Below are 16,638 nucleotides of genomic sequence, written 5' to 3' on the forward strand. Positions count from 1 at the left end.
TAAACTTTCATGATTCACTTAGAGCAGTCAATTTTAAGCAACTTTCTAATTTACTTATACTGTATTAAAACATTTCTTTGTTCTCTTGGTGTCTTTATTTGAATGTAAGCCTAGGAGCCGGCCCATTTTCAGTTCAGCACCTGGGTGACGCTTGCTGATTGGTGGCTACATTTAGACACCAATCAGAAAGTGCTGCCCAGGTTCTGAACCAAAAAACGGGCCTGCTCCTTTGTTTACAGTCTTGCTTTTTCAAATACAAACAACAAAGAAAAAATTATATTATATTAGGAATTAATTAGAAAGTTGCTTAAAATTGCCTGCTCTATTGGAATTATGAAAGTTTAATTTTAACTAGACTATCCCTTTAAGCATTCCAAAATATCGCTTTCTCTTTTAACATTATGAAAGCCTGGTGTTAACTATTATCCCTTGCTGTAGCGCTTGCAAACATACTCTCAAATGGTATCGAAATAAATTAATGGAGGTTGAATTGACGCTGTATAAATGGTGGTAAACCCGTTAATATGAGCTTAAGAAATGCTTTTAAAACCTATGATGCAACATAAAAATGATATGCTGTGGCTTAGGTTGCGTCTTCCAACTGTTTTTCTTTATTGCTGCCAGTTTTCCTGATGCAGCACTTACTACGTGAAAGCAGTTTTCTCAAAGCCATGTAATGTTACGTATACCTAACAAAACAAGCTTTTCGTCACACTGTAAAACTAGAAAACATGCTTCATACCAGTATTTATGCTGGCCAATCAAATCTCCATATGTTATGGCTTATTCTAAGACAGGGATTTTATGTGCAATGTTAAGGGCCCCCTAACAGGCCAAATTTTCAGGATTACTTTAGGTGAGAGCAGGTTAGAACATCACTTGCTGACTAGCTGATTATTTCACCTGTGCCCTTGTTCAGATATTCTAATCTGTTGGAGACCCTGAATACTGGAATAGAAAAATCTTGTTGTAACCTGTTTGACTGGATGCAGTCAGAGGCAAACTGACCCATCAGTTACCAACCAAGGGCCCGCAGTCTGGAAGGGGCCCGCAGCCCATCTGACCCCTTCAATCAGCGCTGCGCTAGCGCTACATAAGATTGCTGGGGAGCATAGCAGCAGGGATGATTTAGCTGCAGTCCTTACCCAGCGGAGGTGGGAACACTAGAGAAGGTGAAGTTATAGGTCAGCCCTGACGGCAGCTTCTGTAGAAAGAGGAGAGGGGTGGTAGCCCCAACGCAGAACATGCAGCCTTTTTGCAGAAAGAATGGGACAGCACCAGGGCCTAAAAAAACACCAGGGCTTGAAGAGTAGCCTGGGATTACTCTTTCAAGATGGAGAGATGCAAAGCGTAGCGTTAAAGTGTTCCCCTTTGCGTAGTGTGCACTTCCTTCACAAAAACCAGTCAGTTTAGGGTTGCCACCTCAGCCATGTTTTCCTGGACACTTATGAGTTACACATGCTGCAGGGTGTGCAGGTAGGAACATGAATAATGCTGTCCAGGGCCACTATTTTTTTGCCGTCCGGCAGCACAATGCAGGTTTCCCTCTGAACACCCTGCAGCATGTGTAACTCATAAGTGTCCAGGAAAACATGGCCGAGGTGGCAACCCTAAGTCAGTTCCTCTTCAGCTCTATGTGCCCTCACAGTGGCAGATATCTGATAATAGTGGCTGCACTGTTTGTCTTTAACCCCCACTCTATGGCTAACAAAGATCACTGCAATGGATTTCTGTACAATACATTGCAGCTATTTTGGAAGCCATGGGGTTAACATTATAAGTTTGTATTTAGTTTTGTCCCTTAGAGAGTGTGACTGGGTGGTGGGAGAGAGTGGTAAGAAGGTCAGGCCTGGGGTGAATTTGGGTTAAAGTTCTTTAGTTTGTCTGCAGATTTAGTAGATTGAATGAAACATGGATGCTTGCAGCACACTACCCATTAGATGATCACACAAAGGCTGAAGGCCACTGATCTAGACTGCATATAATCTATGGATGCAGTGAACGGCTGAATTTAGGAATTTCAGCTTAGAATGTAATTGTAAAGATTGATTATTTGACCTAAGTATTTGCTTCAAGGTCTCTAAAGAGAGAAGAAAATGAGGTTTTAAAAGAAGGCAGGGATAAGTAGTAGAATATGAAGTCTCACACCAATACCCCCTGCAACCTTGATATTTAGCTTCTTTTTTTTTTAGACCCACCCCTGAATAAGCCAACTACTTTTCCTGGTAAGTTCTTAGCGGCAGTGATGTATTTAGATTTTGTGCTGCCCTAGGCACTCAAAATTCTGCCCCTCCCAGGTTTTAGGCTTTTTTGGCCATAATATTCTGGTTGAGGGTGTTACATGACTTTTTTGTCATTGCATTTCCAAAGTAAATGTTCATGATCAAGTGCACGTGTGTATATGGTGAGTGTGTGTAGTGTGAGTTTGTCGAGTGTGCAATGCAGGTTGTGTGTATGTGTCATTGTAGTGGGGGGGTGTAGTGAGAATAAAAAATTGCTGCTCCCCCCAAATCTGTTGCCTTTGGCAAGTGCCTTGTGTGCCGAGGCCAAAATACACCCCAGCTTAGAGGTCATTCCCCAGTCCTAAACCTGACCTATTAATATTACTTAGTACTCCCATCTCAAGCTCAGTCATTTAACAACAAGTAAACCCAGTGCTCAACACCCACCATCTCTATCACACCTAATTTCCTACAGCTGTCTCTTCTGTGTTTTCTACTTACATTCTCAATCTAGCAGTGGCCCTTAGACTCTTCATTAAAAATAAAACACCACTAAAAATAGATTTCTTCAGACTTCCTTATAAATGTGTCTCTTATTTCTGGCTTATTAATGTCCCACTGGGATTCCATTAGTAGTACAACTGAGGATGGAGCCAGACTGTTAACACAGCAATTAAAGGGACAGTCAAAGCTCAATTAAACTTTCATGATTCAGATAGAGCACGCTATTTAAAACTTTTCAATTTACTTTTATCATCAAATTTGCTTTGTTCTCTCGGCATTATTTGTTGAAAGCTAAACATAGGTAGGCTCATGTGCTAAATTCTAAGCCCTTGAATGTCGCCTTATCTCAGTGCATTTTGACAGTATTTTCACAGCTAGACAGCACTAGTTTATGTGTGCTACATAGATAACAGTGCCCTCACTCCTGTGGAGTTATTTATGAGTCAGCACTGATTGGCTAAAATGCAAGTCTGTCAAAAGAACTGAACTAAGGGGGCAGTCTGCAGAGGCTTAGATACAAGGTAATCACAGAGATAAAAAGTATAACCGTGTTGGTTATGCAAAACTGGGGAATGAATAATAAAAGGATTATCTATCTTTTTAAACAATACAAATTCTGGGGTAGACTGTCCCGTTAATTCTCATTGGTTCAAAACTTCAATCTAGTTTGAATAAGGGGACATATTTACATCCTCACTCTAAATCTATTTAGTTAACTGATGTAACAGAAGATGACGGTAGTGAGTTTTTGATGATGTGTGTGATAGAGCACAGTGTGCAGTTGTGGCCTCAGATTACTATGCCTCATGCCCTTTACTACACGTGCTCGAGGCATATGACACTCAGATACATTTTAGCTAGAGATAAGGCTAACTTCAGGTGCGCTCGTAAGTTTTATATAAATTAGTTGACCGCTGGCTTTATAGACAAATTCCATCTAAATAATGCTTTGCAGTTTGCAGTCAAGATAGTCAGAAGCCTTGGCTTCTTAGCAGACGCTGCAGGCAGGTCCAAAAAAACAACTTAGAAAGCCCAGCAGCTACTGCAGATAATTTAACAGTTGTAAGGAGAAAACTATTTACAGCAGTTTAACAGGTTATGGGTCAGATTACAAGTGGCGCTAACAGTTACGCACAAGCGATATCGGGTTCATCGCAGCTGTTTGCACGCATCGGGTGTAGCGCTCGTAAGTTTAAAAGTAAATGCGTTCGCTTGGGCACAATTGAAGTTAATGCTCGTCCGGTTAGCGTGACCTCAGAACTCAGGTTAACTGTTACGCAAAACAAAAAAGTATCACATAACATATCAAAAATACATTTAAAGGAACAGTTACACTCATAATAACACCATCTAATAAACATTCTTTAAAAAATAATTGTACAAAAAAGTTATAAGGGTTCAAAGATACGAGGTCTCAGGTGTTAGAAAAAGAGGCAGACAAAGGGCTTTAACATAGAGATACAAACATACATGGCTAAAGATGTATATGTATGTATGTATATGTATATATACAGTATGTCTATATGTGTGTACATATGTATTTAGGTATTTATTTGTGTATATATGTATTTACATATATATATATATATATATATATATATATATATACCTATATACGGTATATGTGTGTGTGTGCATTAGAGCCCTTTGCAGTTAAGTAGATGAAACATGTTAAAGCATATTTATACAATATTAATATTTAATAAAGTATTATACTGTGTATGCACTGTAAATATGTGACATTCCAATGTTCTGCCCATAGCAGAATATGTTCTATGTACAGTATTTATAATATATAAGCAAAAGACTTCAAAGGTATGTGCACTCTCACCACCGTCCTGCAACTGCCAGGGTGCTCTTTAATGGGAATGTAATACAGAAGCAGAACGAAGCACTCACTGGACTTTGGATATCTGTGAAAATTATTTATTTGTGACGTTTCGTGACCTCAAACGTCCTTTCTTCTGACAACACAATAGTGAAAATGAACAAGTTTATAAAGGCCTGTAAACCCTTCCCCTTCCTGTTAACCAATCAAAAAAGACTGTGTGCACACATCAGAGGACCCTCACATAAAGGTGGCCCAGCTATGCAAAAAATCATCATTACTATAAAAATGCCCAATAGAATATGATAGGCTAAAATAAGTGTTACATCAAGTGTTAATAAAACAATAACTCTTCACACAAGACACAACTAAAATATGAATATACTCTCTCTTCATTTCCCGCTTTGACTACTGCAACTCCATCCTCTCTGGTCTCCCTAGTTGACATTCAAGGCTCTCAATAAAACTGCCACACACCCCTATATCTCATCTCCAGATACTCTCCCTCTTGTTACCTTTGCTCTCTATGGTATGATGTATTGAGTTTGGAGAGATATTTTATACTTTAGTGATCCTGTTTAATGTATTTACACTGGAATTTGTTGAGACTTATCTATATTCACTTCTCTTGTTACCTCCTCACATTCCTATCTACAGGACTTCTCCAGATTGGCCCCTGTTTTGTGGAATTCTCTGCCTCATTCCTCAAGACTCTCCCCTAGTTTTGAAAGCTTCAAGCACTTCTTAAAAACTCTACTGCTCAGAGATGCATAAATTATACGCAAACATTTTCTTGCCCTAGGTCCTCTCCTCCTTTTGTCCCCTTAAACCCTTTAGCATGTAGGAGAGAGAGCCCAGATGTTTTGTAGATCACTTCCATGAGAGCTGATTTACAACAGTAAAACTCTGGCATGGCCCATTGTCTCCTATAAATATTATACCTATGTTTATAGCGCTGCAGAATCTGTTGGCGCTTTACAAATAACTACTACTACTTCTAATAATAGTAAAACTGCTATCAGTCATAAGCTACACCTTTCTACCGGGTCCTCGAGAGAATTCAGTTGTACAAGTCCCTCGCCAGAGACATAGTTTCATAAAGACCGCTGAGCCCATAAGAGAGAAGTAGCCTGCTCCTCTGATTTACTGCTGTGTTACACTCTCCTCTGCATGGCACACTTAAACGTACTGACTGCTGGGAAGTACTGCAGTAGCATCCTCAGTGTATAATAGTATTCCTAGGGGCCGATTTATCATGTCCGCCACACATCAATAAATGCAGACAGCATACGCTGTCTGCATTTATCATTGCACAAGCATTTCTCATGAAATGCTTATACAATGCCGCCCCCTGCACATTCGCACCCAATCGGCCGCTAGCAGGGGGTGTCAATCAACCCGATTGTATCCGATCAGGCTGATTGCTGTCCGTCACCTCAGAGGTGGCGAACGAGTTAAGGAGCAGCAGTCTTATGACCGCTGGTTCTTAACTTCTGTTTCCGGCGAGCCTAAAGGCTTGCACAGAAACAGATGCATACAGAGCTTGATAATTCGGCCCCCTAGGCTTTGTCTGAATATACATAGTGGTCAGAATTAACGGCACAAGAAACAGTATGAGATTGTAAAATAAAATGTTTTATTATGAGTAGTAAAAACAGAACTTCACAATATACTTTATTATATACATTATTATATTGTTATCAAATACATTATTTATGCTGTCCCCTTTTCCTGTAAGTTGATTGTTGAAATTGTTGGTTTTCTAAATTCCACTGAGTTTATATAAAATAAAGGGTGCCGCCATGTTTGAATTTAGGTTTTCAACTTATCTATCTCTCTCACTGAGGACAGTTACAGACAGATTTAAAAAAAAAGGCAAACACGGCTGCATGGAAACCCTGTGGAACAGTTACTTTAAAGGATAATGAAAGTGCAAAATTAAAAAAATGCTTTCGTATGTAAGAGCATTTTATTATTGCACTATTGCATTTATGTAACTGTGTGTTAAACCCCTGAAATGGATTAAACACATAGGTAAAGCCAGCTCCAGAACAGCAATGCACTACTGGGGGCTAGCTGAACACATTTGGTAAGCCAATAACCAGAGGCATATGTGTGTAGCCAACAATGGCTGCTAGCTCCCAGTAGTGCAATGCTGCTTCTGAGGATATTTACATATGTTTTTCAACAAATAATACCATGAGAACAAAGTACATTTGATAATAGAAGTGAATATAAAAGTTTTTTTAAATGACATGCTCTATCTGAAAGAATCATGATTTTAATTTTAAATTTCCTATCCCTTTAACAGTCCTATATTCTATACCTCTGACAAAGTACCTTATGGCATGAAACGTGTCAGCTGCTAATGTGCTGGCTTTGTCCTTTAAACACGCAATAAAAACGTGCTTTTAACTTTTCATCCTCTCTTATCTAATTTGTTTATCGAATTAACTATATTCCACACACCATTGTTTGCACATTCTTTTTATTTCCTGATTTATTTTGTATCTATCTCTAATTATTCTCATTAGAAGAGACAGATAAATAGAAAATCTAGATTCAAGCATGACAGAGCCCATTACTTTATAGAAACTAAAGTACTTTATAGAAACTAAACTTTTACACTTATATCATCAATATTTAAACAACTAATATCATTGTAAAAATACATCTACACATTATTCTCAGGCTAATTGTTGCTTTCAATATATCATTATGTCTACCATTTATTTATTGTTTAATATCCCTAAAAAAACTCTATCTCTTGCACACCTCTAGCACTAATGGGCTAAAACACAAGTCTGTCAAAAGAACTGAAAAAAGGGGGCAATCTGCAGAGGCTTAGATACAAGGTAATCACAGAGGTAAAAAGTATATTAAAGTGAATGTCAATTTTGATGCTAAAGTGCCCGTTTTTTTAAAAAATATGATTAAATACAGGGGCACTTAAATTCATCAAAAATTTACATTTCACTCCTGTTGAGAAAAAAAACTTACCTTTTAATCTTCACAGCAGCTCCAGCTTCCTGCTCCCGTCGCAAAGCCTCTTCCTGGGTCTAAAATGAGGAATCCAGCTTACTCCAATAACTGCGTTGAATCAGACATTGATTCCCCCGGGGGGGAAGCCGTGATTGGAGGATGACCTATCCATCATTTCTGATGTCAGAAATGGCTTGCAATGACCGGAGGAAGCTGGAGCTGCTGTGAAGATTAAAAGGTAAGTTTTTGTTTTCAACAGGAGTGAAATGTAAATTTTGATGAATTACAGTTCCCCTGTTTTAATCGAACTTTTAAAAACCGGGCACTTTAGCATCAAAATTGACATTCACTTTAATATAACCTTGTTGGTTATGCAAAACTGGGGGATGGGAAATAAAGGGATTATCTATCTTTATTAAACATACAGTAATATACAAACCATGGTGAAATAATAACATGAATAACACATTCGAGAATTTTCCTTTTGCAGTTTGAATATCTCTTAAAATATATTGTTGTCTTGAAGTGTTTAAAAAGTGCATTTTTCAGTTCAGGGCTAACAAACTATTTGCAGTTCTTTTATTACAGTGCATTAAACAATAGCAAACTAATATACGACTATAGGGCATAATAGTAGAAAAGTGTTTACAATCAAATTCCGGAGAAGTGACATTAGAATGGTGCCCCCACCCTCATTCTACCAACAAATTTCTCTTCCTATTGTACAGAAACTAAATCTCTTAATTAAATGAGACAATGAGAAATATAGTAAATATATATATCTCAATCAGTTAATCAGTGTATCACAGGATACATTTGGGGGAGGTTATCGTTTGTGTATGTATCATGCTGATAGGCACAAGTCACGCCTGTGTTGTCGTACAGAGCTGTGTACACATGGGGGATGCAAACTACTTGATCTTTGCTTGGTTTAATTAACAGCCAAAGGTATAAAGGTCCTAGGAAAAAAATTCAGCCTCAGATGAACAAGAAGCAGTGAACCTGCTCACTACCATACGGCTGCCCATTTCACCTGCCTGGTTGTTAAACCCTGGTGCCCACCTGGCCCTGTAACCTGAGTCCTACCAGCATAGGTGAGTGATTTGACTTTTTGCCACTGAAGGACTATTTGGGGATTCAGTGTTCTGAAAACAATTCTGCATGTATTCTCTATGTGTCTGGCACACTTACACTGTTATTACAACTAATGTCATGGGCCCCTGCTAGAAAAGCCAATACCCCCATCTAACACCCAGTCTGAGGTCCAGAGCCAATGCACTGAGATATAAGAACCAGTGAAGAAAAGGGGGTGACACTAAGGGAAATTTACCCAACACAAGGAGGGAGGGGGTGTTAATTACTATTTGATTCCTCTTGTCCAGTTGGGGAAAAAGAAGCATTGTGAATGCCCGGTGGGCGGAAGTCTGAGCAGAGTGAATGGTAACATGTTACCGAAAGCGAGAAAGGAGCCATTGTGTGCAGAAAGAAAGTGTGACAGACAGTGTGACAGGGAGAGAGTGTGACAGAAAGAAGGGAGAGGGAATATGACAGAAAGATTTTGTGACTGAGAAACAAGAGGGAGTATGACGGGGAATATGTCACACAAAAGAGAGTGTGTTATACAAAACCAGTGTGACACATAAGGATTTAGATTAAGACAGGCAGGACCACTGGCACAGAGGGGCTGTTATAGGGAGACAGAAATGAGAGCGTGACAGACAGTCTTAGAAATAATTAGTAGAGAAAGAGAGAGTGTTAGACTAGACAGGGAGTGTGAGTGTGATACAAGAGGAGTGCGACAGCCAGAAGTGAAGTGTACAGAAGAGAGAGAAGAGTGAGTGTTTAATAGAGAGAGAGTGTACAAGTAAGAAAGGAACACATTACTGTGTATCAAAGACAAGAGTATGTGGCCCTGAGTGACTGAGACTAACAAACTCTAACAATTAATAAAACAAAAAGACAGAGAGTGATAAATAGAGATAGAGAGAGATAGACAGTGATTACCAGAGGTTAAAAAGGAAAGAAAGCAAGTGACCGAGGGAGTGTGCGGCGAGTGGGACGGAGAGACACTTCAAAACCTTGTGATACAAACAGTGAGGCACTGTGGATCCCAAACACGCAGAGACTGTAAAACGGATCGAGAAGGTAATGAAAAGCAAAGCAAACCTTTCCAAAGGGTTATAAAGTCTTACGCATAGGAGGGATTATAGGGAGCATTGCACGGCAGGTTATATACAGTATGATACATGGAGAGGTTATATCTATATGTGTTATATGGAGATATAGGGTGAGTATTAGAGAGGACTAATATGGAGCAATAGAATGAGTTATTGGAATGTGTTATATGGAGAGATATTAGAGGACTAATATGGAGCAACAGGTGTAATAGAAAGGGGATATAAGGAGAGACAGGAGCTGTAGGTAAGGGGTAAATGCAGCAGTATAATTCTATGAATGGGTTATATGAAGCAATACAAGCTGTTATACAGGGAGGACATATTGAGAAAAAGAACACCACAGAGTATAGAGAAATAGGTGGAATTATAGTGAGATGCTTTAGGGGCAGTAAGAGTTGTTATAAGGAGAGACTATATGGAACAAAAAGTAAACCTTTATATATGTAATGTAGAGAAATAGGTGTTATATAGATGATGTGTGGGTTAATAAGGGGAGATAGAGGGATAATTGTATGGAAATGTTACGTCTGTATATAGCACCTGTTTAGAAATGTTACATGGGTCAATATGATGAATTATAGAACAAATTAGTAAGGAGTAAAATGACGTGTTTTAGGAATCTTATAGAGCAAAAACAGTTATGAAGTCATTTGGTTTAATAAAGCAGTTATAAGGGGAAAACGCAGGAGTTAAAGGGTGGATAAAAGCGAGCTATAGGGACCTGGTGTATGAAGCAGGAGAGGGCATAATATTTGGTTTAATATCATTTAATACATGATATTTGGTTTAATAAGATAAGTTGGGTAAAGAGCTGGGTATGAAGCAAAGTTACAGGGTGGAGCATATATAGCAAAATTAGACTTTACTTTGGATGTGTTTATTATGAGAGATTTATAGGGGCACTAAGAGAAGGTTTAAGAAAGAGGTATATGGATCTATAGGAGATGTTAAATGAGCCAATAGGAGCAAATATAGGAAATATAAGTAACAACAAAGGGAGTTTTAAGGAGATATTGTAAGAATCAGAAGGATTTATTATAAGAACATATACAACCTTATATGCAGTTAAAAGAGCAGAAAACAGTTTGAGTTTGGTAATCTAGTAATTCATGTATAACTCATGTGTAACTCATGTAGAACTCATGTAGAACTCATGTAGAACTCATGTAGAACTCATGTAGAACTCATGTAGAACTCATATAGAACTCATGTATAACAACTGTGCTAACTAACCTCAGCATAAGAGATAGACAGCAGACTTTTATGTAACAACAGTGCCCATTACTTTACACAGACTAAAACTTTACACTTATTTCTTTAGTATTTAAATAACATTTAAATAAAACATCTGCACAGTATTTTCAGGCTGACCTTTGTTTAGAATGCACCATTATGTTTGGCATTTTACTGTTTCATGTCTGATTAAAGGGAAGAACATATAATGCAAGAGATGGGGGTGATGTGAAATAATCATGTTAATTAAAATGAGAATATAAAGAAATGGAAAGGTTTACAGAAAGAGGTTGAGTATAGTAATGTCGGGCTTTAAAAGGTTTGTATAAAGGAGGGGAAGGACTATAAAATCAATACAAATAGAGCAAGCAATAAGGGGGGTATACAGGTGCTTTTATTGAGGAGGAAGAGGCTTTATAGCATTATTATGTGGCACAGCATGTGCGACAATAATAGGGATCAAAATAAGCCATTATTCTGAGTTATATGTCAATATACAGTGATCACTTACATCAGGGTTACACAATAAAGTGCTAAGCATGTGAGTTGCCAGTGTAATTTACCTAACCTGCTACTGTCATATCGTATAATGTTTGCGTGGTATTCTGAGTCACGTTTGGATCACATTCTGTTATAGTAAGGCAATAATAACACCTGCAAGTAAAACAAAATAAGGAATTATGCAGTACTTTATAGTAAACAAATATGTTAAAGAAACATGGACATCTTAAAGGGACATGAAACCCAAAATGTTTCTTTTACGATTCAGATAAAGCATACAAATTTAAACAACTTTCAAATTTACTTCTATTATCTAATGTAATTACTACTCTTGGTATCATTTGCTGAAGGAGCAGCAATTCACTACTGGGAGCTAGTTGAACATGCCTGGTGAGCCAATGTCAAGAGGTATATATGTGCAGCCACCAATCAGCACATAGCTCCCAGTAGTGCTTAGCTGCTCCTGAGACTACCTAGGTCTGCTTAAAAAAAAGAACCCCTTTACTATCCATTCCCCAGCTTTGCACAATAAACATTGATATATTAATATACTTTATAACATTTAAACCTTTACATTTCTGCCTGTTTCTAAGCCACTATAGACAGCCTCTTATCACATTCTTTTGTATTTGCTTTTCACAACAGGAGACTGCTAGTTCATGTGAACCATATAGATAACATTGTGCTCACGCCAGTGGAGTGGTGCATGACACAGCACTAATTTGCTTAAATGCAAGTCAATTGATAATAAATAACCATGTGATAATAGGGCTGTCAGAAAAGAATTAGATATAAGGTAATCACAGAGGTAAAAAGTGTAACCAAGTTTTCTGTGCAAAACTGGGGAATGGGTAATAAAAGGGATTATCTATCTTTTTAAACAATAACAAATTTTTAATTGAATGTCCCTTTAAGTCAAAATGAAACTTCATAAATCAGATAGAACATGCAATTATATACAACTAATTTATTTCTGTTAGCAAATGTGCTTTGTTCTTTTGCTATCATTTGCTAAAAAGCACACCTGGGTAGGCTCAGGAGCAGCAATACTAGGAGCTAGCTGCGGACTGGTGGCCACACACATTTACCTCTTGGTATTGGCTCACCAGATGTTTTCAGCTACGTCCCAGGGGTGCATTGCTGCTTTTGAGCTGATTTTAGTTATGTGTTTAATCTCTGCAGAGATTAAACACAAAGTTATATGCAAACAGTTTTTAGTAAAATTATCTAACATTTTAGAACGTTTCTTTTTGCACTTGTATGTTCCTTTAGACTTCAATATGCCTGGTATACACACAGTTTCACTACAGATGTAATTAGAAGGACCTGACAATAATATAGCTGTCATGGGTCTGTCACATGCTATGAAATTGTTAAATTAAAAAATAAATCTGAATTTCATACACACACACACACACACATATATATATATAACCATAAAAATTATTGTATAGCCAGTCAGTACATCTAGGCAAGTATCCCTGTTTGCCTTCCCATAATAGTAGTCTATACACATTGTTGTTAATAATGCACCAGAGAACTCTGGGTAAGATATGCAAATTAGATATACAATATCTCACAGAAACCACTTCTAGACAGCTGATTGGTGTTGATTAACTCTCATCAGCAGAAGATAGGTTTGTTTTGCTGCTTAGTAAATCTTATTTCCAGGGAAAAAGCAATAAAAGATACAACTGTGAGATTAAAATCCTCCATTATATAAAAGTAAGAACCATAAAAAGTATTGTGTAGCCAATTAGCACATCTAGACAAGTACAGACTACTTCTATGGGAAGGCAAGAGGGGACACTTGGCAAATGTGACGATGGGCTATACACTCATTTTTATGGTTCTTACTTTTATGTAATGGAGGATCTCACAGTTTTATCTCCTCCATAACTTAAAGGGACATGAAACCCAACAATGTTTCTTTCTTGATTCAGATAAAGCATACAATTTTAAGCATCTATAATGTCTATTATCAAATGTGCTTTGTTCCCTTGGTGTCCTTTGTTGAAAAGCAATACACTACTGGGAGCACATTGATTGAGCCAATAACATGAGGTATACATGTGCAGCCACCAATCAACAGTTCCTGAGTCTACCTAGGTATCCTGTTCAACAAGGGATGCCAAGACAACAAAACAAATTAGATAATTGAAGTAAATTGGAAAGTTGTTTAAAAGCACACCCTTTATATATATATATCAACATAACAAGAGTATTGCAGTATGCAAAAATAACTTTTTTATTGGACTAACAAAAAAAGGTGTCTGCAATACAAAAAACATAAAACTACAGGTAGTCCGGGGTTAGGTTCCAGAAGGAATGGTTGTAAATCGAAACCGTTGTAAATTGAAACCCAGTTTATAATGTTATTCAATGGGAAGTGAGAGAGTTAGGTTCCAGGCCCCTCTCAAAATTGTCATAAGTAACACCTAATACATTATTTTTAAAGCTTTGAAATGAAGACTTTAAATGCTAAACAACATTATAAACCTAAAAAACATCACACAACACAGAATATATAATTAAACTAAGTTAAATGAACAAAAACATTTGCTAAACAGCATTATAAACCTAATAAAATAATCACACAACACAGACTTCAATTGCATTTTTCTGCAAACAGATCTTTCTATGCATTCCAATCTGGACTGATTTATAGACAGGAAGACCTTGTTCCTTTGAAATCTGCTTGATAGCTCAGGTCTGGTTAAACTGATTAAATTCAGCTTGCTTGGCTTTGCTGCAACACAAGCGGACAGCTCCACCTACTGGCTATTTTATTAAATGCACTGCTTCTCAATGCTTTACAATAGCAGTCACATGACTGGGAAAAAAGGTTGTTATTCTGAAACGGTGTTAATTGAACCGTTGTAAACCAAGGGCCACCTGTATATATATATATATATATATATATATATATATATAGACACACATACAATTCCTATTTTGCTATAAAATGTTATAATTTTATAATACAAAATAGGTTCTTTGTTATAATAGTATAAAATATAAATATTAGCTTAATTATCTCTGATGACCCCCCCCCCCCCCCAGTAACAATATATTTCAATTTTCGCAATGAGACTTATTATTACTAATTATGAATCAATCAGTCAGTTTAAAAAAATATATGTTGGGGAAAAAAAAACAACACTCCCACATGGCAGACAAATCGTTGTGCTTTTGTGTTCCTTTCACTAAGATTTAAATATACATGAAAAGGGGAAGCTAATTATAGCAAGTGTATTTTTGTGACATCAGAAGATACGCATATGAATTAAGGCTTTACATTATTTTGCAAAGTTGGCAGCTTGTAGTACAGTATCAAGTTTATAGCTTGTTAAACGGGAAATCTAGTAGTTAGTACTGGTGTAGATAAGGAGTAACAAGTGGAGCTATTTGTAACAAGTATGTGTATATTTTTTTTTGCTGGTGACATTTCACCTAAAGAATTAATAAAAACCTGAGATTCTTCATTCCGTTGTGACTAGAGGGGAGGGACAGAACAGGCCAAAGAGCACACAGGAGGGAAGTTTGATAAAATCTGAGGTGTGTTTTTGAGTGAAATCGCCATCTACTCATGGATTGTGTTTCTGGAGACTGGAAGATGTAGTAAGGTAACATACCTCATGTGAGGGACAAGAAATGGCTCGCGCAGTTTAATATGGAGTCAGAAAAAGGTACATGGAAATATGGGATGAAATGAAATGTAACTCATTATTTTGAGTTCTATATAATGAATGGGAAGATTAAATGTGTTTACAGGTTGTGTGGTAGAATGTAGTGAAGCTTCTGTATGTGACTTGGGTTCTGGTGACATAAAGTGGTTTGTAAGGGTGGTACTTAGTGGGTTACATAAGTATGTGATTGAGATACTATGGTGACATAAAGTGGTTTGTAAGGGTGGTACTTAGTGGGTTACATAAGTATGTGATTGAGATACTATGGTGGCATAAAGCGGTTTGTAAGGGTGGTACTCAGTGGGTTATTATAGCAGTATGTGAATGAGATACTGTGGTGGCATTAAGTGGTGTGTAAGGGTGGTACTCAGTGGGTTACATAAGTATGTGATTGAGATACTATGGTGGCATAAAGCGGTTTGTAAGGGTGGTACTCAGTGGGTTACATAAGTATGTGATTGAGATACTATGGTGGCATAAAGCGGTTTGTAAGGGTGGTACTCAGTGGGTTATTATAGCAGTATGTGAATGAGATACTGTGGTGGCATTAAGTGGTGTGTAAGGGTGGTACTCAGTGGGTTATTATAGCAGTATGTGAATGAGATACTGTGGTGGCATTAAGTGGTGTGTAAGGGTGGTACTCAGTGGGTTATTATAGCAGTATGTGAATGAGATACTGTGGTGGCATAAAGCGGTTTGTAAGGGTGGTACTCAGTGGGTTATTATAGCAGTATGTGAATGAGATACTGTGGTGGCATTAAGTGGTGTGTAAGGGTGGTACTCAGTGGATTACAGAAGTATGTAAATGAGATACTGTGGTGGCATAAAGCGGTTTGTAAGGGTGGTACTCAGTGGGTTATTATAGCAGTATGTGAATGAGATACTGTGGTGGCATTAAGTGGTGTGTAAGGGTGGTACTCAGTGGGTTATTATAGCAGTATGTGAATGAGATACTGTGGTGGCATTAAGTGGTGTGTAAGGGTGGTACTCAGTGGATTACAGAAGTATGTAAATGAGAGACTGTGGTGGCATAAAGCGGTTTGTAAGGGTGGTACTCAGTGGGTTATTATAGCAGTATGTGAATGAGATACTGTGGTGGCATTAAGTGGTGTGTAAGGGTGGTACTCAGTGGATTACAGAAGTATGTAAATGAGAGACTGTGGTGGCATAAAGCGGTTTGTAAGGGTGGTACTCAGTGGGTTATTATAGCAGTATGTGAATGAGATACTGTGGTGGCATTAAGTGGTGTGTAAGGGTGGTACTCAGTGGATTACAGAAGTATGTAAATGAGAGACTGTGGTGGCATAAAGCGGTTTGTAAGGGTGGTACTCAGTGGGTTATTATAGCAGTATGTGAATGAGATACTGTGGTGGCATTAAGTGGTGTGTAAGGGTGGTACTCAGTGGGTTATAGCAGTGTGTAAATGAGATACTGTGGTGGCATAAAGCGGTTTGTAAGGGTGGTACTCAGTGGGTTATTATAGCAGTATGTGAATGAGATAC

At 37.8% G+C, this 16,638-nt stretch overlaps 1 protein-coding gene across 2 annotated transcripts in view; it reads left to right on the forward strand.

Moving 5' to 3' along the window:
* The first annotated feature begins 8,499 nt into the window (after positions 1–8,499).
* Positions 8,500–16,638, forward strand: part of LOC128645818 (gap junction beta-1 protein) — a 17,330-nt gene continuing 9,191 nt past the window's right edge. The window contains exon 1 of one of the 2 annotated variants that reach the window (XM_053699089.1): positions 8,500–8,630. The gene's annotated coding sequence lies outside the window, so the exon portion shown is untranslated. Of the gene's footprint in view, positions 8,631–15,004; positions 15,137–16,638 lie in introns of those variants that run through there. The other variant, XM_053699090.1, reaches the window with a different exon arrangement.

The sequence above is a fragment of the Bombina bombina genome, chromosome 1, assembly GCF_027579735.1.
Source record: "Bombina bombina isolate aBomBom1 chromosome 1, aBomBom1.pri, whole genome shotgun sequence".
Taxonomy (NCBI): Eukaryota; Metazoa; Chordata; class Amphibia; order Anura; family Bombinatoridae; genus Bombina; species Bombina bombina.